Here is a 27,213-nt window from a genome sequence, read left to right as displayed (position 1 = left end):
GCCCCAGGTGCTGCCCCAGGTGCTGGCCCTCTCTGGGCCCCGACTCATTACCCTCAGCTAGGCTCCCGTAATGAACCTTCAGAGAGCCACGCAATCCTCCCGCTCCCTTAAAGGATTCTGCAGTGAACCTCAGGGCAGAAACACAACAAACAAGCTACATTGCAAAGGGAGGACTCAATTAGTTTTCACAACTCGGCGTGCGCCCTGTGAAAGGCACGCTGCGCTTTGTTTTGAGGGCGGGCAGATGACAGGGAGGCGTCCCGCGCCCCCATTGGCTCGCGCGCGCGGCTCGGCTGCAGCCCCGCCACCCGGAGCAGCCCGGCGAGGAGAAGGTGGCGGAGCTGCAGAGCGGGCTGCGCGCAGTGCTCGGAAGGGGGCGGCCTCCTGCAGGAGGAGCGGGGCGTCGCGGTGCCCGGCCCAGAGGACCTTCGGTGAATGAACGCCGAGCCGGAGGCGAGGAGCCAGAGCAGCGCGGGGGCGCGGGGTCGCTCCCAGCCGCCGCCGCCTGCGCTCAGGTAAGGCTGCCGCGCGCGGGGTCTGGGGCGCAGCGCGGCGCGGTCCCGAGCCAAGGGGCTGCAGGCGGGGCCGCGGCCGCCCGGGAGCTCGCGCCGGGTCCTCGCCGGGAAACTTGGGCGAGTTGTGCGCGAGTCGCAGCCCGGAGCCGCGCCGGGCTTCGCGGGCGGAAGCCGGAGGCGCGCTGGCCGGCCGGCCGGCGACGTGCCCTCGGGCTCCGTGCCGTCCCGGGGTGCCTTCTGCTCGGAGACTCCCGTCCGCACCGCGCCCCACCGAGGGCGACCGTGCCCAACTTCATTCCTCTCTTACAACACGAGCGTGGGACCACTGCAGCTGTGTTAGTGTCCTGCTTCTCAGTCTGCGGAGCCATTCGAGTTTTCTGCTGCAAAACTAATTTGGGACAAGTGGAAGAGCTGCCGATTAGCAGCTGTGCTCTAAGTTATATAATACTCATTTCAGAATCATCTTAAGGTTACGCTCACTTGATGATAATGTTAAGGAGAAACTGTATGCGGCGGAAGCGTGATAACAAATCATGTTACCCGCAGTCATTTCAAAATATTTCCTTATTTTTTAACACCATTATTTGCTTGCCTTTTATTCTTTTTTTAATCTACCTTGGATAACAGTGACTTCAAAGCCTCTGTACTTAAAGGCACTTGATGTCTCTTACAGATACACGTTGCTGTGTTCTCTAGAGGCAGCTGCTAACACTTTTGACTGATTCCTGAACCGTATCTTGATTTTTCAATTTCTCATCAGGTATTTTGACGCTCATTCACGAACTGCTCAGCAAGAAAATCACCTTGCATGCTGAGGGCCAACAATGTAAATGGATTGCATCCTGAATATAGGCTTGTAGTTTTAAATTTCATGATACAGAAGCAAACCAGGAAAAATCCAGCTGTGTTGAGCAGCTGTTAGTTTGCTGTTGTTTGATCTTTACACACTTGATCATTTGTAAAATTTACAGAATAGCAGCACACACATAGGAATACTGGTCCTCAATTTTTAATATTGTTATTAATTTTTTCTAAGCAATTTTAAGTATTTTAAAATTTTCAATATTTTTAAAAAAGAATTTCAATGAATACGTTTATGTTGTAAATGTTGCCTGGGTTTCAGAATGGCATTTCATAATTGAGAGGCAGATTGTTACTCTTCCCAAACAATGAGCAGTTGATTGACAAATTGTTTCAGAGCGCTCAAGGGCACAACCACATGCAAAACAGGAGCTTTCATTTAACCAAAGAGCCTACATGCTACTCAGCAAGAAGGTTCAGGGACTCTCTGTGCTATAATATTAACTTGAAAGTCTGATCCCAGAATGTAACATATTTTCCCTTAATACTCTTTACATCAAAGACTGACTTCCATGATTAACCTGCCAGTAAGCCTCTTCTTCATTAAAAAAAAAAAAATCTCCTTTTTATTTTCAGTTGTTTCACAGACTGCAGTTCCTTTATCCTTGACCTGTACCGCTAGGTACCACTTCTAAGCAGTAGGAGGAAGTTTTCAAGGCAAGATTTTTTTCTGTATCACACTTTACTCCTTGTTGATCTGTTTAGTGAGTTGATCATATTAGACAATTCTCAAAGAAAGAGCTGTACTACTGTCAGAAGAGACTGTCATTTGTTCCACATGTGGATTGAGATGTATTGAGTTCTTATTGTGGCAAAAATTGTGCTGAGTGTATGGGGGAAATCCCTGCTAATGCTTCACGTGATACACTTACACCTCAGGATGACTGCATTATTTAGGGATTGATCACAAACCTGAGCTTGAGTGAAACATGCTTAGCCATCTGGTATTGTGACAGATCACACTTTAGGCAATAGGTCATGGTATAGCTTAAAATCAACCAATTGTTTATCATTTTGAGGTTGATAAGCATGTAAGTCACCCTGTCTGTGAAAATGCTTCATGATTCATATCCAGTCACTCTTGCTGATGAAACAGAGCTGCAAATATTCTGCTTAAACTATTCATATGTGAGATGTGAGATATCACTGTTTTCACACAAATATCATTTAGATGTCAGTCATTAAATCGGTCTAACAGTCGTGGTAGGAAGATGCAGAGTAATGTTTCTTTTCAGAAGTGAGTCATGTTTTCACTTAGAAGTAGCAGGTCTAAAGATTCGAGCTAATAACATGTACCACTAATAGGCCCTGTTGTAAATGGCTTTATAATTCTAGAGAAAATGTATGGTTCACATGTCTCATTTAAGATATTGTTCTGTTTGCCTTTTAACAAATCATTGCCCTATAAAAAGTGATTATGTGCTACATTAACATGTCATCTTACCACATCCACAGGTAACAATTAGCTTATCATAGGTAGTGAGTGTGTTATTACATTTATATTAAATTCTAAATGGAATTTATGGGATAAATGGAGTTCATCTTCTCTGTTTAAAATTTATTCTCATGATTGGGTTCAATTAATATCACAAAAAAGTAAATGTAATTATACAAGAAGCGAAATTTATTATTTTTAAGTGGCAGAATTACTCATAATGCATGGTAATGGAGCAGTTTTTACTCACAGTTTTTAAAAGCATTTGAAAGTTTGACTTTAAGGCAGTTTTATTTTTTCTAAATTATGATGATAAAAGGGTGATACTTCATCACCAAACTCTAAAAGGAAAATGTGTATGTATATATAGCTGCCTTTGTAGAACTGTGGTCACTGAAAGTTATTTTTAAGCATCACGTGATAAAATGAGTCATTTTTATGAGCATAGGAAGGACTCACTGAAAGTTTTGACTATTAAAAAATGGAGGAATAGATGAATTCCACATAATACTATATTGCTTTTTGTTAGATCCTGGATAGATGCTTTAAGCATTGAATCATTTATTTAAAATTACTTTCAGTTCTTCTAATAAGCACCTATTGACCTATAAAAATCAAAATATATGCAGTTTTGTAACCTTAGCTGCAATCAAGTTTGTATCACCATTATATTATAGACCATTGTATTTAGGGATATATTAAATATTTAATGTGCTTCATTTACTTTTTTACATTACGTTTCTTTCATACTCTTTACTCTGGGAATATTTAAGTTCCTGATCTATAAAGGGATTTGTGTTACCTTGACTGTAGGGACATGTTATTTAAACAAAGTAACTTCTAAATGTATGCATTTAGATGTGAAAAGGAAGCTGATGAGCCTCCACACCGAGAACCTCATTAGAAGAACACATATCATGTATCATCTGCTAATTCATGCACTCAAATGGTTGAATAATGCATACTTAGTTCCAAGACCAAATACTTGGTCAAAGGTGAGGGGTGGGTTATGAGAACAGTCTTTGCTGTAGCACATTGTTTCAAGTCCATTTAATTTTACCTCAAGGTACCATATAAAAATGGGTTTTACAATCTTAATTTTGGGGAAAAAGTTACTATAATATGCAAAACTACCTTCCATGTGTGAAAATGAGTGTCCTGATTTATTTTCTTTATAATTATGAGAAAAGATCAAAACTTGGAAGCCACCCAGTTGTTTAAAACAGTGTTTTGAGAAGTAGTCAAGGGTATTTGGGGGATAATTATTACTCTTGGAGATTTATCTTTACTGAATATATTACTCCACAGATACTAGTCATTAGTGGTTATGTCTTCTTTAATCTACCATGTGTGTAGAAGGTTGGATCTGCAGAGGGTAGCCACAGCCGGAGCTGGCCCACTGGGTTAGAGGAAATGTAGTCATCAAGATTTGCTATGCACTATATGTTTTACTTGGCATTTGGGAAGAAGAGCCCTCCTCGGGCCACTTATTCAGCTTATATACGTGAGAATTCTTTCAAAAGGGAGGCATGGAGACTTCTGGCAGTTGGAAGAATCAATGAAGTTTAGATTGTGATGACATTTTACTACCTTAATTCAGAGGGTTGGAAGCAGCACAGTGAGGGTAATGAGCACAGGTTCAAGGAGAGTTTGTAGTAGGTGGTTTTTTGTAGAAGCCTAAATACATGAGCTTAAATGGAATCTTTAGCTAGAGGGTGGTCATAAACAGAGACTGAAATAGGAATGGACCCAGGTTTTAGCAAAGGGAAGTTTTATAATATCCAAAACATAGGTAGATGATACGTTATTTGATCAATTGTATAGCATTTAAAAACAAAATATTGAATGATATTTTCTAATATTTAGCATATATTGACATAGTATTTTGAACACAATAAAACTGTTAGAATATACTCAGCCAAAATGTAGTCATGAAATTACCCAAATAATACTTTTTTTCAAAAGTTCAATGCTTTGTAGTTGAAAGCTAGAGAAAATGAACATGAATAAATTATTCTTTGCATGGGAAAAAAGATTCTGTCCTTAGATTAAGTGGTATATGAATTATGAATTTAAAATGACTTCTGAGAGTAAACTATAGGTTTGACTTAAATGTAATCAAATAATAATACAGTTCTCTACTGCACAATATTTCAGACAATATGTTTCATGCTCAATGGTAGCCCAATAGTGCTGTATATTTCTTATTTTTTTATTTTAGAGCATAATTAATTTACTTATTTAAAGTAGTATACTGTAAAATGTTTATTAAGCTGTGTTCCACTGAGTAGCTTCATATATCTTAGAAATACCATGTCTTCTGACTGAGGACATGGCCATGTCCACTGATTGTCCTGCACCATCTAAGTTTCTGTAATCATACTCTTGAAGTACACATAAGAACAAACTTGCCTAATACTTTCTTTCTCCAAATGCTTCCCTATCATTAATAAACAAAGTCTGAGTTTGTATTCCAAATGCTGTACTCCTACAACTTGCAGTCAGTGTCCTCATGAAGAGTTGCCATGGCTTCAAGAAATGTGACTGCGAGCCGATTTTAAGGTAAGATTTTACTGAAATTCCACACTTCCCTAAATGACAAGCAGGAGGATCATGAGAGAAAAGTGCAGAATAAGCTTTTGGCAAGACTATAAGTTATATTTTTACTTAGGCAAGAATGAGAAACTCAGAATTATTATGTCTTAGTTATTTTTTTGTTGTTGGGAGAAAATCCCTGACACCCACAAGTTACAGGAGGAAAGATTTATTTAAGCTTTTAGTTTGTAGAGGTTTCAATCCTTAGCTGGCCTGCTCTAAGATAGAGCAGGAAGGCAGAGGCGCATTGCAGAGGGAGAACAGCCCAGGGTGTGGCAGATAAGGAGGAGCAAGTGCTCCAGGTGAGGGGCATGAATCTGTGTCTCTCTCTCCATGCTTTGTATCTGATGTGCTCACAGTGACCCACTTCCTGTCACTAGGCTTAAACATAACAGGCAACTATAAATACATCAGTGGACTAATCCAGTGTCTCATGCCCAAGGTCCAATATGGCACATCAGTGCTGCAGTCTTCTCCCAAAAGTTCCACGTCCTGAACACATGAGGCTTTTGGGGGACGTCTAGTTATAAACTATGGCATTATCTAAAATAAGAGTGTTTTACAGTGAGATCTAGTTTTCCTAATCATTATTCAATATTTGTATTGAATTACCATTATCAGATTTTGATATAGGCAAGCCAAGCCTGAGAATTATAGTTGTGAAAATAATTGAAACTCTATCAAGTAATCTTGCACATTTTGAAAACTGCTGTGCATTTATACACTAAATGAATGGTGTGTTTATCTGCATTACTGATACTTAATCTCTAATACTCTCTATATACCAAAATACACATTTGTTTAATAATAGTGTTTAAAGACTTATATAACATTGGAGATGACATAAATATGGGTAAAATCAAAAATAAGTGTTACGTTATCTGCGTTAGCCCATAAGTTCATACATGCCTCCTTGAAGCATGTTGCTAAGTAGGTGTTACTGCTTTAAAAACAAAAATGAAGTCTCAGGATGTTCAGAATTCATTCTGGTATCACAAAAACCCAAACTCATAGAATTTCAAGTGGATTCTAATGAGCAGGATTTAGGCAAAGAAAAAAAAAAAAAACGGCAGTGTGCATCAAATTCATAAATCCAGAAATTTCAACTTCTTCTTGTTTTTTCCTTTATTTTCCTTAACAGCAACACTTTCATGTGCTTTTTGTCATTTCTGATTTCAGTACTCTTTCATAGTCTATTTTTCCTCATTCTTCTTGCTCTTTGTTCTCAGAAATGTACTTGGAAAGGATTGGTACCATGGGCCTCTGTCATAGTGGAGCCAGATCACCCCCTGAGGAGCACCTGCCTGGGGGCATCGGTTTAAATCCTATCTGAAAACCTCCAAACTATGTCTTAATGTCTGGTCCATGTAACCGAGCATAGCTTCAGTCTCAGAATGTCTATTCACTGTTTGCTTTTGTGCGTTTGACAGTCATTTAAAATGCGACTTGCTCAAAACTAAACTCTTGGTTTCTGTTCATCCTCACCACAAGTTAAATACACTCATTCTTAAATCACTTCATCTAAGCACTTTACATAATTATCTATCTAGTGCCTACAATCCTTAGGGTCAGCTTTAGATCTTGCTTCCCAAGCCTCTGTTCTGCCCACATCCAGTGTGATATTGATTCTCCTGGTTCATAGCTTCATGCTCTAAAGAGACCTTTAATCAAATTGTGTGTCACTTCTTCCAAGTTGGCCACTTTTGTACAATCACCATCATCTCAAATACACTATGTTGGTCTCCAAATTGATCTTTTTGTGAAAACCTTTGCACTGGCTCATGCCCCTCCCCAGTTCGTTGTACAGGGGCAAGTGTCACTCTACTTACTATCACCATGAACTTTCCATAAATTATAGACAAAAATTGGCCAAAACTTCTTTTGTTATCTTTTTTTCCTTTTACCCATTAGACCAAGCTCATCCTTGTCACACAGATTTCACACTCATTTCTTTTTTTTACTTGCCATTTCTTTGAGGTGACATTTTCTACCCATGATCTGTAAACAACACTTCCTTTTCTAGTAGAAATATTTACTTTTACCTTTCTTTAGTTTTCTTTAAATAGGACTTACATACTAGCATATCCTAACATGATACTTCACCATGGGTGATTCTCAGCTTAAGATGAATTTAATTAACTTTATTTTACTTGATGATACTACAAAAGTGATATGCATTCAAAAGAAACCGCTATTCACATTTTTGTTTTTTTCCTGGGTTCATCATATTTTGATGCTCTGTTTTTATACTTGACAGTCCTAGCAAGTCTCTAGTGCTAGTAAACCAACTTATAAAAAGGGTTAACTTGTGTCCTGTGGGCCATCTGCCCTCCTTTATTGTTATTTACACTAAATACACATACACAGGAGACATTGTTACTTACATGCATTAGCTGCACTATATATCTTACAAGTGTTTGAAGACAATTCCTCCTCACATAGTGTGGCTGAAACAAGCCAGAAAGTAGGACATTGATGTCTGCAGTGCACTGAATGGTTAAACTCTGGTGTTCTGTGAGTTGGGGTTTAAAATGTAAGTCAACATATTTTCAACTGTTGATGGTTTATGGTGAAGTAACCCAGTTACAAGGTGAAGTGCATCAGTGTACTGTCTTCTAAAAAAAAAAAGAAAAGTGCAAACACTCTGAGGGAGGATTGCATATACAAATCACTGTTCAGTGAATGAAGGCATAGATGAACATGGATTTAATTAATAAACATACCCATGCATATAATATGAGTTTATTTAATTTACACCACATGTTAATAGTGGATACTTCTAAGGAGAAGTGTGCAATATTAAGGACTATTATATTAATACATATAATGGTCTAATGTACTAATCATTAATCATGTCATGTGTCTAATATTAGTATGTAGTACCAAAACTGTCTTCTGTTAAAATGATTAGGGAATGAGAAAAGTGCAGTTGAGTGTTAGCCTATACTTATTTTAATTTAATGCAGAATAATTTGATAGGTATTAGTTATCATTTCAACTGGAGATTCAATAATTGTCACACTGTGTGATGTCCCTGATTCCCTATGTTGACGACAATTAAAATAAAACTCCCAGGATACACTAAAAAGGGTGAGAAGGCCTTTAAAGATTTGCCTTAATTTGCTCTGAGATTCAGTTTTGTTATCTGAAGAGAACAGAGGAGAATCACTATTAACACCTGGACTTCAGTTTATGCAAAGTCTGGACTCCTAAAGTAGCAATTAAATGGCTTAAAGTCTTCCAAGATTTAATTCAGTAGCTTTCTTCAGAAGGGCAGAGCTAATTCTTACGAAATTGCTGCTGTTTCTAACTTCGCTGACTTAATTTGAACAGTGTTCAGAATTCCATTCTCTCTAATGGAGTTAATTGCATTATGAAAGAGTGGAAACTTACTTCCTCTGCAAAGCTTGTAGAAATCTCTACAGGGTCCTCTGTGTTCAACTTGACTCTTTTTTCACAGTTAGGCAGGATAATGTTACAAATGCAGCATCCCTTGTTTAAGTTTTAAAGAACAGAAATAGCTGTGTCTGTCTGTCTAGCTATTACATCACGTGAGCTATCCAAAATACCTACAGTGTTGTACATGTTCAGGCAGTCTCCTCTAAATCTCTAAGTCCTTGGAATATTAACAAATCTCTGAACCTTTAAAGAGGCCCTGACCTTTTCATTTGGAGAGTTGCTTCAATGAAGTGAGGGCTTACTTAGGTTAATGATGGATTGTGGAGCTGTTTGATTTGCAGGGAGTGAAGTTGCCCATTATCTCTAACATCCATGTAGGGTCCTGTAATAACATCCAAATAAAGAGTCAGCCTCATTCCTTGTTCCTACACATTTCCAAGGCATCACAGGAAACCTTAGTGTGCAAGTCCATGAAGCTTTATGCCTGATAACTGCAGGTGAATTATTATTTTTTGCCTAGAGCATGGAATTTCAGCTAAGAATCAATTTTCTTGTGAAAATACCAGCAGCGTATTCAGCCTTCGTCTGGCATTTTCTTGAGCAGAAAAGCATCTCTCTTCCATGTATCCTTTTTTGTGTGTGTTTTGTTTGTTTCTTTGCTTTTTGTGCTGTAAGAAAAAGAATACATGGCAGCTTCTGCACAATTAAATGTCATTAAACTACACTCCTTTATGTCAGTTCCCTTGTTTCCTCATCCATGTGTATACAAACATGCACCTAAACACACACACCTACATCAAGGACAGTATTGACAGACATTGAATCCATTCGTGTTATTCAAAAACGATTACATCACTTATCCATCTCTTACAAGGCAGCCAAGTGGTGTTCTTCCCAGATCTAAGGTGATGATTGATTCCTTTATGCATCTGCTTTCTTTAATTCTGTATAGTCTCTTGAGAGGCACACTAAGCTCTGTCCTAAGCTATTATGAAAATTGAGCAAAATATGCTGAGGAACCTATTCCAAATGCTTTTCAAAGCATTTTTAATGCCTTCACATTTCATACTCAACACCCCTGTGTGTATGTATGTACACACACACACACACACACACACTCACACAGATGTTAAGAGCAGCTTTCTCGACAAGATCTGTAAGCTTGCTAAATGTTTCTCGTAGAAGGCAATAAACACTTTTGGCATTAATCCTTCCTAAAAATGAATTACTTCTACACTGTGGAAAAAGCCATGAACTATGAATGACAGGAGAAAAACAACTTCATTTATTCTTGCTGTGTGATTTACAGTGTAGAAATGACAACCATGAAGGAGGTAAAGAATCGTGAGTCCTTCCGTGTTTAATGCTAATTTCACAGCACTACAGAGAAAGAACATTGTCCCGTATTCTGGTTCTATAAGTGAATTTATTTAAAGATGGTCCATTAGTTCGTGTCATCACAGAGAACTAGTAAGTTATGAATGTTTTTACAAGTGGAATAGGGGAAAAAGTTTCCAGTATTGTGGATTCACAGAGAACTATGCTGAGAAATGATTATATGTTGCTTGCAAGTCACAAAGCTGTGATTAATATCTTTAACCCAGAGCCAATATATTTTCATTAATGGTTACTTAACCAATTTTTGTAAATGGATTTGCTCCTCTATTCTTTTATGCCAAAAATGTTTCAAGGTCCATAAAAATAAGAAAAGGTAATTTTATGTTTCAAAGCTAGAGGCAAAATGCAATTTAAAAAAACAAATCCCCTCCTCCTAAAAATGCACCTGTCTTTCCATAACAGAAACTAAGAACTATAAAAAGAGATATAAATGTATGAAAACTAAGCATCATAGTCCTGGCGGCTGAAAAGGGGGAATAACAAGTTTAATTCTAGCTTGACCTGTTTCAAAATAATAAATTAAAACAAAACAGGGGCTGGGGATGAAGCTCAACGCAAGGGCATTGGGTTTAAATCTCACTGTCACACACACACACACACACACACACACACACACACACACACACAACTACAGACATTATGATGGCAACTGGCTTCTTAATCATGGTATGAAATAAATTTTACCAGGAGAAAAGACTTTTTCTTCTGGTGACTAATTATAAAAATATCAAAACATTTATAGTAGCCATTCCTTAACTTTATTTCTGGGAATAGCTTTAGCTTGTCTCTGCACCTTTCTAATAACACCCAAGTTTCACATTTCTAATTTTATTGTGGAGTTCTGCCTTTAGTCTTGGGGGCCGCTACATACTTTGCCACTATGATGCTGGAGCTACCCTCCTCACTCTTGACTTTCCACATGCTCTTGACCTGGGAGTTCAGTGGGTCTTAGGAATACCCTCCTTCATCCATTATTCAGCTTGTGCTCTGGCCCCTTCTGATTCTTAGTCTCTGTAGTGACCAGTGACATTCAGAATCTTTATGTGATGAATTCTCATGGGCCCAGAGTTTCCTCAGCATCCTTGGCTGGGAGTGTACTGCCCTCCAGCCCTCCGCTCAGTCTCTGCAACCTCTCTTCAGGAATGCCAAGGCAATGGATCTCTCATTTCCCTTGTGTTGTGTATAGTTTTGTTCTCAGCTTGTGTATGTGCATGGACAGATGATTTTTGATGGCTGGATTTACCATTTGTTTTAAATTTTGAATGGTAAAAAATTTATATCCATTCAATAGAAATTATTCATTGAATTTTGAGCCTAGGTAAGAATATGCTATAAAAACCTCTTTTGAGATGTTGGTGGTTACCAGTGAGGCATATATCCCACTCAGATGTACAGCCACAAAGGCAAACAGTGGTGGCTCTACAGCTTACTGCGCTGAGCCTTTCTCTTCAGTAAATTAGGTGTTTTAGATGCATTTTTGATTTACAGTGTTACCAACTTACAATGGTTTATCAGGATGAAACCCCATTCTAAGTAGAGGAACATCTGTAATAATTTTAGCCATCTGCCACTTAAAATACTTTGGAGATTACTTAACATTATCCATTTCAAGTAACATGTTTATATTTTTTTAAAGCCATCTGGAAGTAAAGTTAAATCCAAGAAATGACTAATAGCTTTTGGTACGGGATTCCATTACACTGTCACTTTCATAGATGCTGTTTTGAGGATCGCCCTCCCCCATGTAATCTGTTTAGTATTTGCATCAAATTTAACATGATGTATTTTTATCAACTAGTTCCTGATTATTATTTTAAGTGCCATTTCATATTTTCAAAATGCCTAATGCATGTTCAGGTCAAAGATAATAAGTGATAGTCAAATGGGCTAAACTGAAATCATCACCTCTTTGCTCACCTGCTATCTACTCATCTTTATTTGCTGAGAGCACCAGCAGTTTCTTGATTTTTTTTTCAAGAAATATTCCATCAACTCATGAATGAATGAATGTGTGGTAGACTACTCTGTCTTCAGTTTAGTCAATGGCTGTTTCACCCAGTTAATTACTTGTCCTCAGTAAAAATTTTAACCTTGGAATTTCAGATGTCCACATACCTTCGGCTTTATCTTTCACATCCCTAGCAAGTGCTTTAGAGGATTTTTCCTGGGTGGTTCCATTTCATGCTCAGTGTTGGAGTGTCTTTAGTTTCCTTCTCTCAAAGTGATCTTATCTAAGTTCATTGTTTTAAACACCACATGCTGAAAACTCAAAAATATGTATTTCTAGGCTCCAATCACACAAACTAATCTTTTGCACTCAACTGCTTTTTCTTTGTTGCTTTTGTTTTTGTTATATATCCATGTGGATTGTCAGTAGCATCTCCAGTTCACGTATAAAAATGAAATTTTGCTATTCACTCTCAAATATGCTCAGACTGAAACATGCTTGTAGACATCAAGGGCATCTTTTCATTTATTCAAGCTAAAATCTCTCACTCAAACTGTTTTATGTCCTCTGTGTCTCTGAAAGATGATATCTAATCTAGGAAAACCTATTTGTTCTACAGTTGATAAATATGCCAAGAACCCAAAATTTCCTCAGTGCCATGGCTGTCGTCAGTGTTTTGGAGTGTTAGAATTTGCTTACCTAAATTATAGCTTCTAGCCCCCATAACGATAACCTCAACAGCAAATGTCTTCCTTTTAAAATACATCATATCAGGTCAGCTTTTTGTTCAGTCAACCAATACTCATCTGATGCAGAAGCTAAGTCCCGGGTTTATGAGCTGTTTGCCCTTATCTTATGTATTTTTGATCTATACTTCCTTTATTGTTCCCCTTATTCTTTCTTAGTTCCTCATGTTTCTTCTTTCTTTTTCTGGAATTTATAGGACTTACTCCTATTTCTCCTATTCATTTCCTCTCACCGAAATGTTGCTTACCTGGTACCCAACTATCTAGCTGTCTTCAAGTCTTTTTTTTTTTTTTAAATGCTCTTCCACATATTTATTTCTCCATATTATATTATTAATTTTCACTTCTCCTTTCTGGCATGTAAACTCTTGCCAGAAGAAAAAGGATCTTTGCATCTTATGTGCTCATATATTTTAAATTGTACGCACATATGTAATATATGTACATTTATACATATATCTTGTGAGGAAACCAACTAGAATCAGGACACAGAATTTATAATATTATTTAGTGCAGGAAATCTGCCCATAACACTAAAGATCTGGAATATTCAGCCAAGGGCCTGAATCCCATGACAATGTCCTGCATGAGTCCAAATGAAGACCTAGAACCCTGACAATGCCTCCCACCAGTCCAACGGGGGGTCCAGAGCCCAATAAGAAGGACTCACACCAGTCTCTTTTATGGATCTGCTCTGGGAAGGCCCAAAGGTCAGCAGTGGAAGCTAGAAATTCTATGCCAGTGGGATGAAGGAGCAGTGCTGGTAGGTTGAGGGTTCTACACTGGAGCCGAGAAGTCACACTCACAACAAACACCAGGGCTGTCCTGAAAAGAGTCACAGCCATCTTGAGTGACACAGAGGTCCCAAGCTCCTCCCATGATAAGACCAGTGGAGTACATGCCAGAAAGCCAGCATGATGAGTTGCTCCTGGAGATTAAACAGCACACATCTTCCTCTCAGGGTCAGAAAGCAATGCTTGATGTAAGGGCCAAAGTTCCCCCAAAGTGAACCACAGCTACTCTCACCAACGAGGTCCCGAGCGCCTCTGATTCCTCAGACAGTGGTCATACTCACATTGGGGAAGCTTGTCATGATGACCTCCTCCAAGAGAACCAACGACTCAAACAGCAACACTTAGAGAAACCCACAACACCTAACTTGTCTTCTTTCTGTCTCTATTCTGGCAACTTTCTTCAGGTAGCTCAGCACCATGCTGATTTCATCCAGCTGGTGTTCAGTTGACCAACAGTTTTTAATTCATAGCAATATTACGTACACACACACATACATATTATTGAGGATTTATGTCACTTTTGTGTAATATAAGCAAGCTTAACATTCCTTAGCATGAATATATGTCTGTCTTAAAATTTTATAAAACACAAATATTGCATGATATTTTACATTTTTGTTCATAGTAAGAAAAATGTGGTTGTGTTTTATCACTTATAGATGAAACATCGACAGTGCTTAATATCTGGTCTGCTTGTTGAGCAAATAGAGCTTTTGTATTGCACCCAAGGAAGTGAAATCAGAATTTTAACCTATTGCTTCTTAATATCCCTCCCAACAATGGCAGAGACTAACCTGATTGCTTGCTGCTCTGTTTTCATCTTATTTTGGGGGTTTGAATTTTACAAAACCAAAGTTTTCTTTTCAATTTTTAATTTTTATTATCAAGTTTTGCTTCTAACTGTTCAACCATTTGCAAGATAAAGCAGTATGTTTCTACACGTAGATGTATATAAACAACTCTCTGTGTATCTCTTGTTATAAGTTATAAGAATTATAAATTAGGTTAAATGTAGACTAGGCATAGGTAATGACATCCACATACACATTGAGAGGAAGTTCTAAAGAAAAGACAAAGAGAAATCTGTCAGAGCAAATAGAGGTGAGGATTAAAACCATGTTTTCAGCCCACGAGGCATTAATGAATTCTATTTGTAGTATATTTTCAAGAAAACTATACTTCTGAGCTTTCTATCTTCTAATTATATCTTAATGCGTTTTATTACTAGGGCAAAATTGAGTTTTAAGGAAAACAGTGAGAAATTCTGGAAATTTTCTTTTGGTTAGAGAGCATTGGCTATGTTTTATCACATTTGCTGTCCTGTTATATTGTAGTGTTTTGGTAGCACACTAAGATAAATATTTTTTGTAGGTGAAGAAACTAAGTGTCAAATTTAAGGCTAGGTTTTCTGATATAGCATCACATTCACAGAAAAACAACAAACATAAATTATTATATTTATGTATAGCAAACAGGCTGAAATAGCAGAAGATTCATAACAAATTATAGTCTCCTTATAAAAGATGATTAGATACCCTGGGAATATTTTCAGAGAAAGTAAGTAGTTTTCTGATTCTATTGTTTTGCTTAAGAGATGGAGATGTCCAGTTTTGACAGACCATAGCATGGATGAGTTTTCTTGTTCTATTATTTTGAGTTTTTCAATAATTCATTCATGAACGAAGCTGTTAAGCTTCAAATTGAGTCAGTTATATTATAAATATCTCTTTGCTCATTAAAAATGAAGTTTATAGTGCCTGCCTGGCAAGTGTGAAGTCATGAGTTAGATTCTGAGTATGCCTTTCCCAAAATAAATTTTAAAAATACAGTATTTGTGCTAATATAGAATGGGAAAATTTTATGCCCGCATCTTATACACTGAGCAACTACTTTAAAGATAACAATATGTAAGGTATTATTACTTTCCTATTACCTTATAAGATTTTGTTTTACTTTTTTTCATAAAAGAAAATTTTAAAAAATAGTTGAGCAAATAAACTTTTGGTTAAGTTTTCTGCCATGCATAGGTTTTTAAGACATCTGAGCTTGGATTTCTAATTCCACTTGATGTAAACAAAACTTATATATCTATATTTATACCTTATGCATCCGTATTTTCTCAGTGAATCAGTCCAGAGTTAGAAATTTGTGGTGGGCTGGTTCCTGATAGCTTTATTTCACCTGTAAACTCTGTCACTTTCTTGATGTTGTAATTTTCAAATGTATGATATATTTACAGATGTGCCCTACATTTTGTTTGCCTGGTACTAATTTTGATTTGGTTGAGTCTGATTCCCACTTGTCCAGAATTAGGATGCTTCAGAAAGCAGAAATATCCTTGAGCTGAAAAATATTGAACAAACTAGAAAATGAAATGTACCATGTACTGAATTGAAAAAGTCTGATTTTTTAAATAAAATTTTTCAAAAAAGCTTTTTTACAGGGAATTATATCTATCTATTCACAAATAGATATAATTGAAATATTTTATAAATATTTTGCATTCATTTATTATAATAGGATATTTAGCTTCTTGTTTGTTTTACCTGTTGTCACACAAAGAAGTTGTGTTAAACAAGGAGCCAAACCAGTAAAGAAACATCCCATATTAAACATGATTATGCTAAGAAATAAACCTCAATGGGGGCATATCACCACCAACAGAAATTTTAGCTTAAATAGCACACTAGTATAGAAGAGGAAACTATGTTTTAAGAAACATAAGTTACCATTAGGTAAAAACTGCCTTACCCATCTTTAGGAGATGTGGTTACTCATTTCATTAGTAATAAATTAGTCACTGAATTTTTATATTTCAGTCATGGAAACAGAGTCCACACAAATTTTTTGTGAAAATGCGATTTTTCAATTTTTAATGGATTTGCAAAAAATGGGGGGGGGGCAGCAAAGTGACAGTTCGGAAGATGAGGACTGAGGGTCAGAGAGAATTAACCACTTGCTGCACCTACATGTCTGCTGAGTGGGAGTAGTCAAAGGTGACAGGACAGCCCGAGAATCCAATCAGCAATGGCCAAGGAGGTGGCAGGACCTTGACCTGCGACCGTCAGATTGCTAAAACCTTTGCCTCCTCTGTAACTGCTTCCACTGGTCTGTAGCCAAAACACAGGGCTGAGTGCTCCTCAGCTGTTTATCAGCATGGCCTGGCATGAGGAATAATACCTGCATGGGGTGCCCAGTGCAACAAGGGAGAGCTGAATCCGTCCGTCAGAGGTCTCTCACGATGGCCGTTAAAGTAACTATTCCTTGTTCATTTCTGCCCACAAATTGTACTTCTTGTTATTTCTCCTTAGTTACCGTCAGGAAAAACAAACATATGAGACACTCGCAGTTCCACCAAGCTGACAGCACCGTGGAATAGGTCTCCTTCTTATCACACTGGCTTTCAAATACACCTGCGTATTATTGTTGACCTTCTGCATAAAATAAGTAGCAAAATTATACATCCATCTACCGTAGTACTCCTGTGTTCAAGCCTTCTATGTTCAACCAACATTAAGAGATTCCCATGAGAATGGTAGTTCAAGTTTAATAGATTATTCCATTTTTTATGGCATGATCTCTTATACAACAAGAGTGACAAATCATATAATGAAATGTTGAGCTCTGTGAATGTATATTAACAGTATGATATAATCTTTCACTTCTCTTGTAACATATTTTATAGGATTAAAATGTCAGCAGCCTATGGATAGTCTCAGACATGTTTATATGTATTGCAGTTTATCTGACATATGCCAGCAGTCTGGGGAGTCTAGGAATGGTGTTTAAATTTGCTTGTAGAAGCACAATTTGTGATAACCAAATCTTGGAAACAACCCAAATGCCCATCAGCCAAAGAGTAGATTAAAAAGATGTGGTATTTTTATACAATGAAATACTACTTAGCTGTAAAGCAGGATCACATCAAGGCTTTTATACATAAATGGATGACACGTGAGACCATACTAGTACGTGAAATAAATCAGACTCAGGTATAAATACCCTATAGTCCACCTAGTGTAAGAGACTGAAAGGATAAATAAGATCCAAAATCTATAATAGATGCTGTGAAAAGGTAAGAAACTGTGCAAAGGGGAAAGAAGAAACAAGGAAAAAATATATAAAAATTTGTTTATATATAAAATAGTACAGATGATTATACTACTAATTCTATTATTTCTTGGAAAAGGACAGTTAATGCTCATACAATTAGATATATTTTGCATGTCTATATTTGGAAATCTAAGCAACTCTTTTGAAGGTAATATGCAATGTAAGAACCATCTTTAAATTCCTATCTTATTTTGAAAGCCTATATTGTTACTATTTTGAGTTTTTTGTTGTTCATGAAGTTGTTGTTGGTCTCTTGTTTTTTGTGTTTTTTATGTGGTTTTTGTCTTCAAAATAAAAAAGAATTTCTTCATGTATTTGGGTTATTTTTGATTGAATTTGATATCCTAAGGCTATACTGGACTCCTCTCATACTTTCATTTAGTAAATATTCACTTAGTGATCTCAGATATACCAGTGTTTTAAACAATGTAGATAGAAAAAAAGCAACAAAAATTTTGTCTAGATGGAACATTACATACTGTTCTTCTTTTACCTTTAATATCTTCTTACATTAAATTATAGTTCCATTGGAACTGCACTTACAGCTCTGAAGATGAGTCTTTTACAATGTTCAGGCATAGAATTTAAGAAAAACAACTAGGGAGCAATTCTGGACTGTTCTCAATGGATTCTCTTAGTTTTCCAAACTTTCTACAATAGAACTTTGGTACTTGCATAGTAGAAAACTAAGGTGTTTTCTTTGTTTGTTTGTTTACTATTTCTTTGAATTAATCAGCTGAACAGTAAAATACTCCAACAGTTATTTTTGATGTTAAAATTTTCCATCTCTCCAGGGAGATCCGTTCAAATAGAATTTTTGCCATTCCATATGGAAGGACTAGAGGTTAAAAACAAAAGTATATTCAGCGATAAAATGTTTCTGTGCTGTTTAACATAATAGTCTTTTTTAGCATAGGCTTCTACTCCTGGTTCATTTTTTCTTACATAACTTCTTACAAAGGAAGGAACGATACCTTATATTTTCTGTGCAGGCCACAGCTACGATTCAGTCATAACTCATACACCTTAATGGTAACAAAGGCACAATGTAATGTCCAAAAAGACTGAGATCACTGGTCTCTGACTCAGTTTACTAGTGAAATTTGACCCAATGGAACAGTATCTCTGTAGTGGAAGTTAATTTCTGGGTCCGTTTGCACCAGTCCTCTTTCCAGAGGCGTGAACCCCAACAACTAGAGTAGTATGAGTGGATTCAGTTGCGAACTGTTTACACTGCATGTTAAGCACAGTGTGCTGTAGCTTTGCCCAGGCCCAGCTTTGTGTATGTGAAGGAACCTGAGATTCATGGATTATCCATGGAGAATCTTAGGAGTACAAGTACAGTACTTATGCCAGAAATAGTTTGTCAGTGAAATATTGTCCTTGAATAATTATTACATTCACAGAGAGGTAATGACAGCAAGTGAATTATCACTAAGTAAAGCGGTTTCCTTATTGGAAAGATTCGTTTCCTTGATCTGGCCTCCATTTAAGAAACAAATATGAGTAGTTATAATTTTCTACAAAAAGTAGAAAATACACAAATAACTCCCAAATGTTAGTCTATGTTTGAAATATTAATGTATTTTATAATGCTGTTTCCCATCTGTAATCTTAATTTTCTATATTTTATAAATCTTCATATTGTTCATTTGATTGCTTTAAGTTTTCACCATATTTCCCCAAATCAAGGATTAGAAGATGAAATACAACTAAAAATTTTGGTCCTCAATGAAATAAGGAAATGAGACAAACTAGAGAAACCCCAAAAACAATATGTGTGAAAAAAGTATAGATAGAAATCCAAAGATTATAATAGTATGATCATAACATTCATATTAAGTGTTGTAAAAGTTCATTTTAACTCGGGGCTAATAGATTCTTACAGGAGAAACCTCCAAATTCCATTTTTATGCAGCACTTCGCTAAATAACATGCAAATTTATTACAATATTGTGTGGTCTTTTATTTGATGAACACATTCCTTACATTTTCATTTGCTGAAATGCTATTCATGTTTCTCATATTCCATCAAGTCTTTTTTTTTTTTTTTTTTCCGGTACCGGGGATCGAACTCACGACCGCCTGCTTGCAAGGCAGGTGCTCATGCCGCTGAGCTAAATCCCCAGCCCATATTCCATCAAGTTTTATTTTTACATCTCTTCATTTTCTTTTCTCCATGTCTCTGAATTCCCTTGTCTGATTCCCTTCTGCCTTGCCTTGCTTTCCTTTCTTTTTTTTTTTAAAGAATTGTGTGGCTAATTATTCTTTTTTGCAAATGTACTGCATAAAAATAACAGTTGAAATGATATACATTTGCCAGCAAAAGCCAGTAAAATAGACGGTCGAAAGTAACTGCTGTTCCTTTCAGTGTCCTTACATACTAATAATAAATTAGTTGGGTTCCTGAATACTAGATTTCTCAATTGCACAATTTCTACAAAATGAGCATAACCTCATGTATTCAAAACCATATTGAACATTACCTTGCTTTGTACTGAAATGTATTGAGATTAGAAAAGGGAGCTTTTAAACCACCCGTTTTAACATCATAATGAAAGAGTACATTATTGTATGATAAATGCTCACTGACATGAGCATGCTTAATTAGTACATACCTAGGAGAGCTGCACTTGGAAATGTTTTTGTTGGAGTTGAGATCAAATTAATTAAGTAGTTGAGTGTTTCTGTAAATAGCCTGTCATTCTTTCTGGTCTTTGTTTTAATCATTTACGTTAGTTAGTTCTTTATTTTCCCACTGTGCCCTCTGAAAAATCAGCATTCTGGCTTTGAAACACAAGATGTGTAAAAAGTCATGCCAGTTACCTCATTTTCTGTCTTCCTAACAACTATGGTGTACTCAAAGTGACCATTCAACTACTCCAGCGTGGAAAGAGGTTTCACTAAAGAAGAGTTTTGCATTTATAAACTGCAATAGATACAACAAGAATAATTTGTGTTCATTAGTTGAAGGTCAAGTATTAACTAATACATCTGATAGTCCTGCTGTATGGCAGTCTCATTAGGGAAACAGTAAATGCAGTCAATGAAGGGTCATGTCTTTTTGTTCAGAACTAAAGAGGATTACTTTGTGTCTTATGTGAAGTACTACTTTTAGTGAAAACGTACTTCCTGATGGTTTAGCTTGATGTATGAAAATGACTGTGTGTTCCAGTCACTGACTCTTTGGTCAACGAATAAGATTTTGCAACACGATGAGATTTTTCTACATAATGTGAGGTTTGATTTAATCAAATAACCATTAGGACATTATGCATCATGATTACAACTGACAAAAGAATATTACTTGGCAATTGTATGGTTCCCAAAGAAAGAAAATATTCCTAGAGAGACCATTTCAAATACTTAAAGGCTGTGAATAAAGAAATTAGGGAGACTGATGGCAGTTTCTGCTTTTTAGAAGAACAGTGTTTCCAAATATGGTATATACCACCACTAAATTTATAAGTTTTAGATAATTAAGTTAATTTTATGTGTAATGAGGTGTGCAGTGTTTGTATTAATTATTGTAAAATAAGGTTTACCTTCTTTAATGATAATATGACTTTTAGATGAATACATTTACATGGTTTATAATTTAAGGCAGCTTCTGTTATTTCATAAAATGTGATATAGCATTTTCATTGAATCACAACTCTTTGAAAATATATGCTGGCCTTGAACTACCATAATGAACAGTTTTATGTCTGCTTTTTTTGCATGGTGCTCCAGTCATGGTCCTAGGGGAATTATCATGTTGAAATAGGAACATACAAAGCATTCTGAATCGTTGATTTTATGGAGCATTGAGCCTAGATCCTAGTGAAAGTTAAAAACAAAATTTGCACCACCAGATATATAGTTGGGGAACTATTTCAATTACACCTCTGTAGACTGGGGAAAATATTAGGCACAAAACACTAAATTAATTGCTGAGTGCAGAGACACTGATAGTGAATATATTTTCAATAAAAAATCATTGAATTTTGAAAACAAACCTGCTGATTAAAATATTACCACAAACTGATCTTGAAAATTAAGATAAAATCACCTAGGTCAACTAAAAGTGTTAGAAAATTATACAATTATAATCCTACCCTGGCTAATCCACATGAAGGACTTTTTTCCTCACTCTTTGTCTTGTTCTTAGCCATGAGTCTTTTTTTTTTTTTTTGTACAGTGGAATTTTGGCAAATTTTAATAGAAATATGAACAGAGCAGAGATGTGTAAGGTGAAATGTTTGTTCTAAGTTTGCTGAGCCCTACATTGTATCTCTTCTCACAATGGAAAAGTTCTGCCTAGGTACTCTGCCTACTTCTGAGACCCTACATAAGTGACTTGATGAATGAGAACAGTACTGCCCAGGCAAATCAAATTGTTCGACAAAGAAGAATTAGAATAAAAAAAAATTATGACGCAAGGAAACTCAGAGATAAGTCTGAAAATGAATGAAGTTTTCACTTTCTGGATTTTTCCTTTTGTATTTATGTTAGTATACAACATAAATGTAAATATCATGATATATTTTAACCTGTCACTACTAAAGGTAGAATAATTTTTTAATTAAATGAAAACTGACTTTTGTTATGAAATGAACTTCCTCTTAATTCAACCTACTGAAAGTCCTGAAAATGCATTTTTAAAAAATTGGTGTGTGTTTATTAAAATGAAGATATAAAATATGAATAGTACTGTGGAATCACAACAGTTTTCATATATTTCAAAATTATTCCAAAAATGGTTTAACAAAAAATTATTTAACATATTTATGTCTGCTTTCTAAGACAAAATACCATAATTAACATTTATGGATTTCTAAAAATTCTAGAACTGGCATGGATGAAGGCTCAAAGAAAGCCAATGTGAAGGCTAAAATTAGAATAACACTGAAGTACTGTGGACAGCGTTCATAGTTTATATTTCATTCCTCACTTTTGACACAAATCCTGTTTTCAATTGAGTTTGTCATTCTCTGGCTTTATTAATTTTAAACTGTGCCCATTATATGCAACATTATATCTTTTAAATTTTAATGTTCATTGGGTTTCCGCCATTGATTAATGCCTTGTGTGTTATTCTGTGCTGTGTATTGCTATGAACAAAAACAGGGGATCATAAAAACCAGACCTGGTACCAGAGCACATAGGCTTGACCTGGGCTCCTCTCCCCATTAGAAAGTTATATACACTTTCTGTGCTTCAGTGTCTTAACTTGGAAAATATGGAGATTTAGTGAACCTACTTTATGATGGTGAGCGGATTTAGTAAGTTATTCTGTAACAGGTGTGTAGCAATGACTTGCACGTAGGAACACTCTCTTAAAGTCATCTAATGGTTTTATTTGAATTGTGATTGCCTTAAATGTCATCATGCTGATATATAGGTAGCAGTAAAATATGTGATAGCGTAATTTTTTGTATCTGCTAAGTACAGCTTTTGTGAAATTCTTAGGCGTTTAATGACTATCTGTCGTGTCCTAAGTTTATGAACAAATACAGTATGCTCTCTGAGTTCAAGTGTTTAATTTTCACAGAGATTGCAGCTCTTAAAATGCTCTTTATGGCTATTTAAATGGATAAAGTAAAATATCCTTATTTCTTATTACTATGAAGGTGGAACATATCCAGATCTGACCTACAGTATTGTCATGATTAATAAATGCCACTTGTTTTCCACAGAAAACACAAATTCTTCCCTAGATGTTTCTCATAGTGGCTCCTGTAGACCACATACCTTGTGACCTTCTGATGCTGTGTTCCAAGCTGATGCTGTTGGAAGACCTGTGAAAATACTAAAACCAAAGCATGAAATAAAATGAAGCACCACATCAATTCCTCCTTTGTTCAGGGTTATGTTCCCTGTGTACAGGTACAAAAAAGTGATACTCTCCATAATTTCCTTCCCTCTGTATATTTTAACCCCAGCTGGTCACATTTCAGACCAAAACAATTAAGCAAATTAAAAAAAAAAACTCAAAATTTTAAAACTTTCAACTGGAAATATGGCTCTTTTTCTAACATAAATATTAATAAAAAGATTTGTATTTATTTTTTTTTTAAATGTATGTAATTTATTGCCATAAATTTTCCTTTTTTGCATATTTGATGAATGTGTTCCTAGATCTTTTCTAGTATTAGTGTAATTCAAATCGAATATCTGTTTCACCTTTATTCTCTAATTGTTGCTGTTAAGTAGAAACACATTATTGAATATTAATCTTGTGCCCAGGATCCTTCGCTATTATTCTAAAAATGAATTCATCATCTTTAAATAATTATGATTAATATTCTTTCTAATTTGTATTAATTTTCCTTGCCTTCTGTGTTAACTAGGATCTCTAGTACACTGGCTAAGACAAGTTGCAGTAATGCCAGAATTTATTCACCTTCTACTGAGTTATTCTAATGAAATGACCAATTAGCAGGTGAGATGTCCCAGTACCACCAGGGACCAATCAGAGTTCTTACACAGCCATATTAGCAACAGATGGTAATTGCCTTGGAACCAATCTCTTCTCTCATCAGACCTATCTTATTTGCCCCCAGCTGGAAAAATATACACATACAATGGAAAACAAATTACTAGCTACAATTTAGGTTTGTTTGTTTAAGACAGGGCCTCACATTGTAGTACAGACTGGCCTTGAGCTCACTGTATCTCCAACTCCTGGCAGTCCTCCTGCTGTGGCCTCTCAAGTGATGGGTTTGCAGTCATATGCCATCATGCTCAGCTGTCATTTTAGGTTTTTGAAGCAACCAATATATTCTGTTTTCTTTAAGCTACTTTAAGAACACTGATCTATGTATGGCTTGCTTTAAAATCTCAGAGGATAAAACTATACTTTCCTGCTGAAATTTGTTTGATATCTTTCCAACTACTAAATTATTGAAATGCATAATGTTTTAAATTCACACAGGACACATTTAACAAGAACCATTGCTTTAGTATTTACATTTTAAGCATCCTTTATTTAAGGGAAGTTACTGTTTGCCCTTTTTCATGCTTGTGAGAATAACATCCGCTCACATAGCTATCCTGACCCAAGTTCAGTCCTGTTCTCCATCCAACCCACGTGCCTAAACAGGAATCAAAAGTAAACTAGACAAATCAAACACACTGTTCTAGTACACAGACTTTCTGAAATCGGGCATGGTTACATCCTTGGAATCTAGCTGTTCCCAAGAGCGAGGCAGAAGGATCCACAGATAATCAGGACAGTCAGGGCAACTAGGAACAACTTGATTTTTTTTTCTTTTTTTTTGGTTTAATATTAGAAGTGAGCCAAAGGGATAGCAAAAATGAGAATTAATGAAAGCTTTGATGTGTAATCCACAGTGTAAAATACAGATGTGAGGTGCAGAAAGGACAATAGAGATTTGCACAGTGGACTAAAGAGGAGCATGAGGCACAAGTGAGTGTTTGCAGGTCCTGACTTCGCTGTGTGTTGAATCACTTCATCTGTGCTGCATACTGGAAGCCTCTCTAGGACAGCCCGCAAAATCTAATTGAGAATGCCTTGTCTGAAGAAACAAACTGGTATTAGCAGAAGGCTTCTGATGCTCATCTAGATTTAGGGTATTTCTGAAGCATTGTTACAGATATAGCATGTTTTACTGCAGTTTGATCTTTATGTCCTATTTTTAAGCACGACTCACATACTACAAAATTCTTCCACTTTTCATTCTTCAATACTTTTTACTTTCCATGGTTTACAAAATCTATTTCAGGGTTTACTCGGAATATAACTAACAGCATGCTTGCAATGAATTTAAGATGAAAAACCCAAAATTTTAAAAATACCAGATTTATGCCTTACTGTTCATTTTTATGCATGAGTTATATTAAGCAAAAGTTTTGGAAAATAACTTATAAGAAACTTACAAGTTTCTCATTTAGTGATCCCACTATTATTAAGATAGTATGATTTATGGATACTTATAAAATTGTATCGTGCCTTCTCCCGGTTAATGTTACTAGAATTAAAAAAGATAATTGGTACTTAAGAGGATGCAGAAATGTTTTGAAGTTTCTCAACCAATGTGTAAATAATATTTAAACTTAATTAAATCCATTTGAAGGATATTAGCTTAATTTGGAGCAAATGATTGTTGGCAATTTTAACAAATTTTTCAGGAATAAACATACAAGCACAGACTATAGGTGTTGAAATCCTTAAAAGCAAAGCATAGCACTTATACAGGTACATTAATAATTTGTTTAAATTCTTCACAAAATTACTTATGGTTTGATTTTTGTAATTTAGCCTTCTCCATGTTATATGATATAGTATATTGCTTTTATAATTGCAGGCTATCATAATTGTGACAAGATATTAATTACAGGCTATCATAATTAAAGATAAATGAAATTAAGTTTTTCAAAATGAAGCTTTTGCTTGGTATAACGGTGTTCACCTATGATGTCAGAACTTGGGAGGCCTAGACAGGAAGATTGACTTTCAGGCCAGCTCCTAGACTATTTAGAAAGTTTAGGTCTGGCCTGGCATTTGGAATATATAAAGATAAATAATCTCTACATAACTGCTGATTCTAAAATATTTTTAGAATTTGGCCAAAAAGTTTTGTGCACCACACCAATTTTCATATTTTTTAGATTGTTGCCTGGGAAACATCATAGAATTCACAGACTCATTAGGTAAAACTTATACATCAGCATAATTTTTTGTTTTATTGCCTACATTCTCTCTGTGTTACATGCATGCTTTGAAAGCAGGCTGCCATGGAAGGAGTTAAGGGAACACAAAATATTTCACATGGCATTTGTTAGTCTTATCCTTGTCCTATCTGTAACCTGCAGCAAAGTGATCACTACCATCAATGTAACACTGAAGAAATAGCATCTTATCTTTCTCAGCTGGAAGGAAATCAAGAGATGGAGAGAAGTGGGAGGGAGGGAAGGGAAAGCCTATTAAAAAGGAATTAAGATACTCTGTGCACAGGTACCAATTGCAAAGGAATGTGATCATTATGTACTACACACTTATACTAATAAAAAATGAAATGGTGTCATATTCTTTTACCAATACTATTGGTGGAACCAGTATTTTGATGAAGTATGTGCATGAATGAATGAACAGAACATGTTCAAGGGAAAAATGAGGTGGTGACACTAAATCTCAAACCTTTGGTTTGCTGTCTGATCTGTTAATTTGTAATTTACTTTGAGGGTTTTTTGGTTATTACTGTATTTCATATTATATTCCTTCACTGAAACACTGGCTTGAGTATTTCTAAACATGTCTTTTAATATTTACAAATATTTTATATTATTAAGATAATTAATGGCTTGAGTAGAACTGAGGAATTAGATTGAAACCATTATACACATATCATTTATATACATATGAAATACATATAAATATATAAAAGCTACATATATTAAAAAAGTG

The 27,213-nt window shown here is 35.9% G+C and overlaps 1 protein-coding gene across 4 annotated transcripts in view; it reads left to right on the top strand.

Moving 5' to 3' along the window:
* Positions 1 to 360: 360 nt before the first annotated feature.
* The window catches only part of Cdh12 (cadherin 12), a 949,967-nt gene continuing 923,114 nt past the window's right edge, over positions 361 to 27,213 (top strand). For all 4 annotated transcript variants that reach the window (XM_063258014.1, XM_063258013.1, XM_063258016.1 and 1 more), the window contains exon 1: positions 361 to 515. The gene's annotated coding sequence lies outside the window, so the exon portion shown is untranslated. The remainder of the gene's footprint in view (positions 516 to 27,213) is intronic.

The sequence above is a fragment of the Cavia porcellus genome, unplaced genomic scaffold (genome assembly GCF_034190915.1).
Source record: "Cavia porcellus strain 051 isolate PalLab524CR breed Dunkin Hartley unplaced genomic scaffold, mCavPor4.1 scaffold_11, whole genome shotgun sequence".
NCBI classification, from domain to species: Eukaryota; Metazoa; Chordata; class Mammalia; order Rodentia; family Caviidae; genus Cavia; species Cavia porcellus.
The sequence above is the reverse complement of the archived record's forward strand: the minus strand, read 5'-3'. Positions and strand labels throughout refer to the sequence as shown.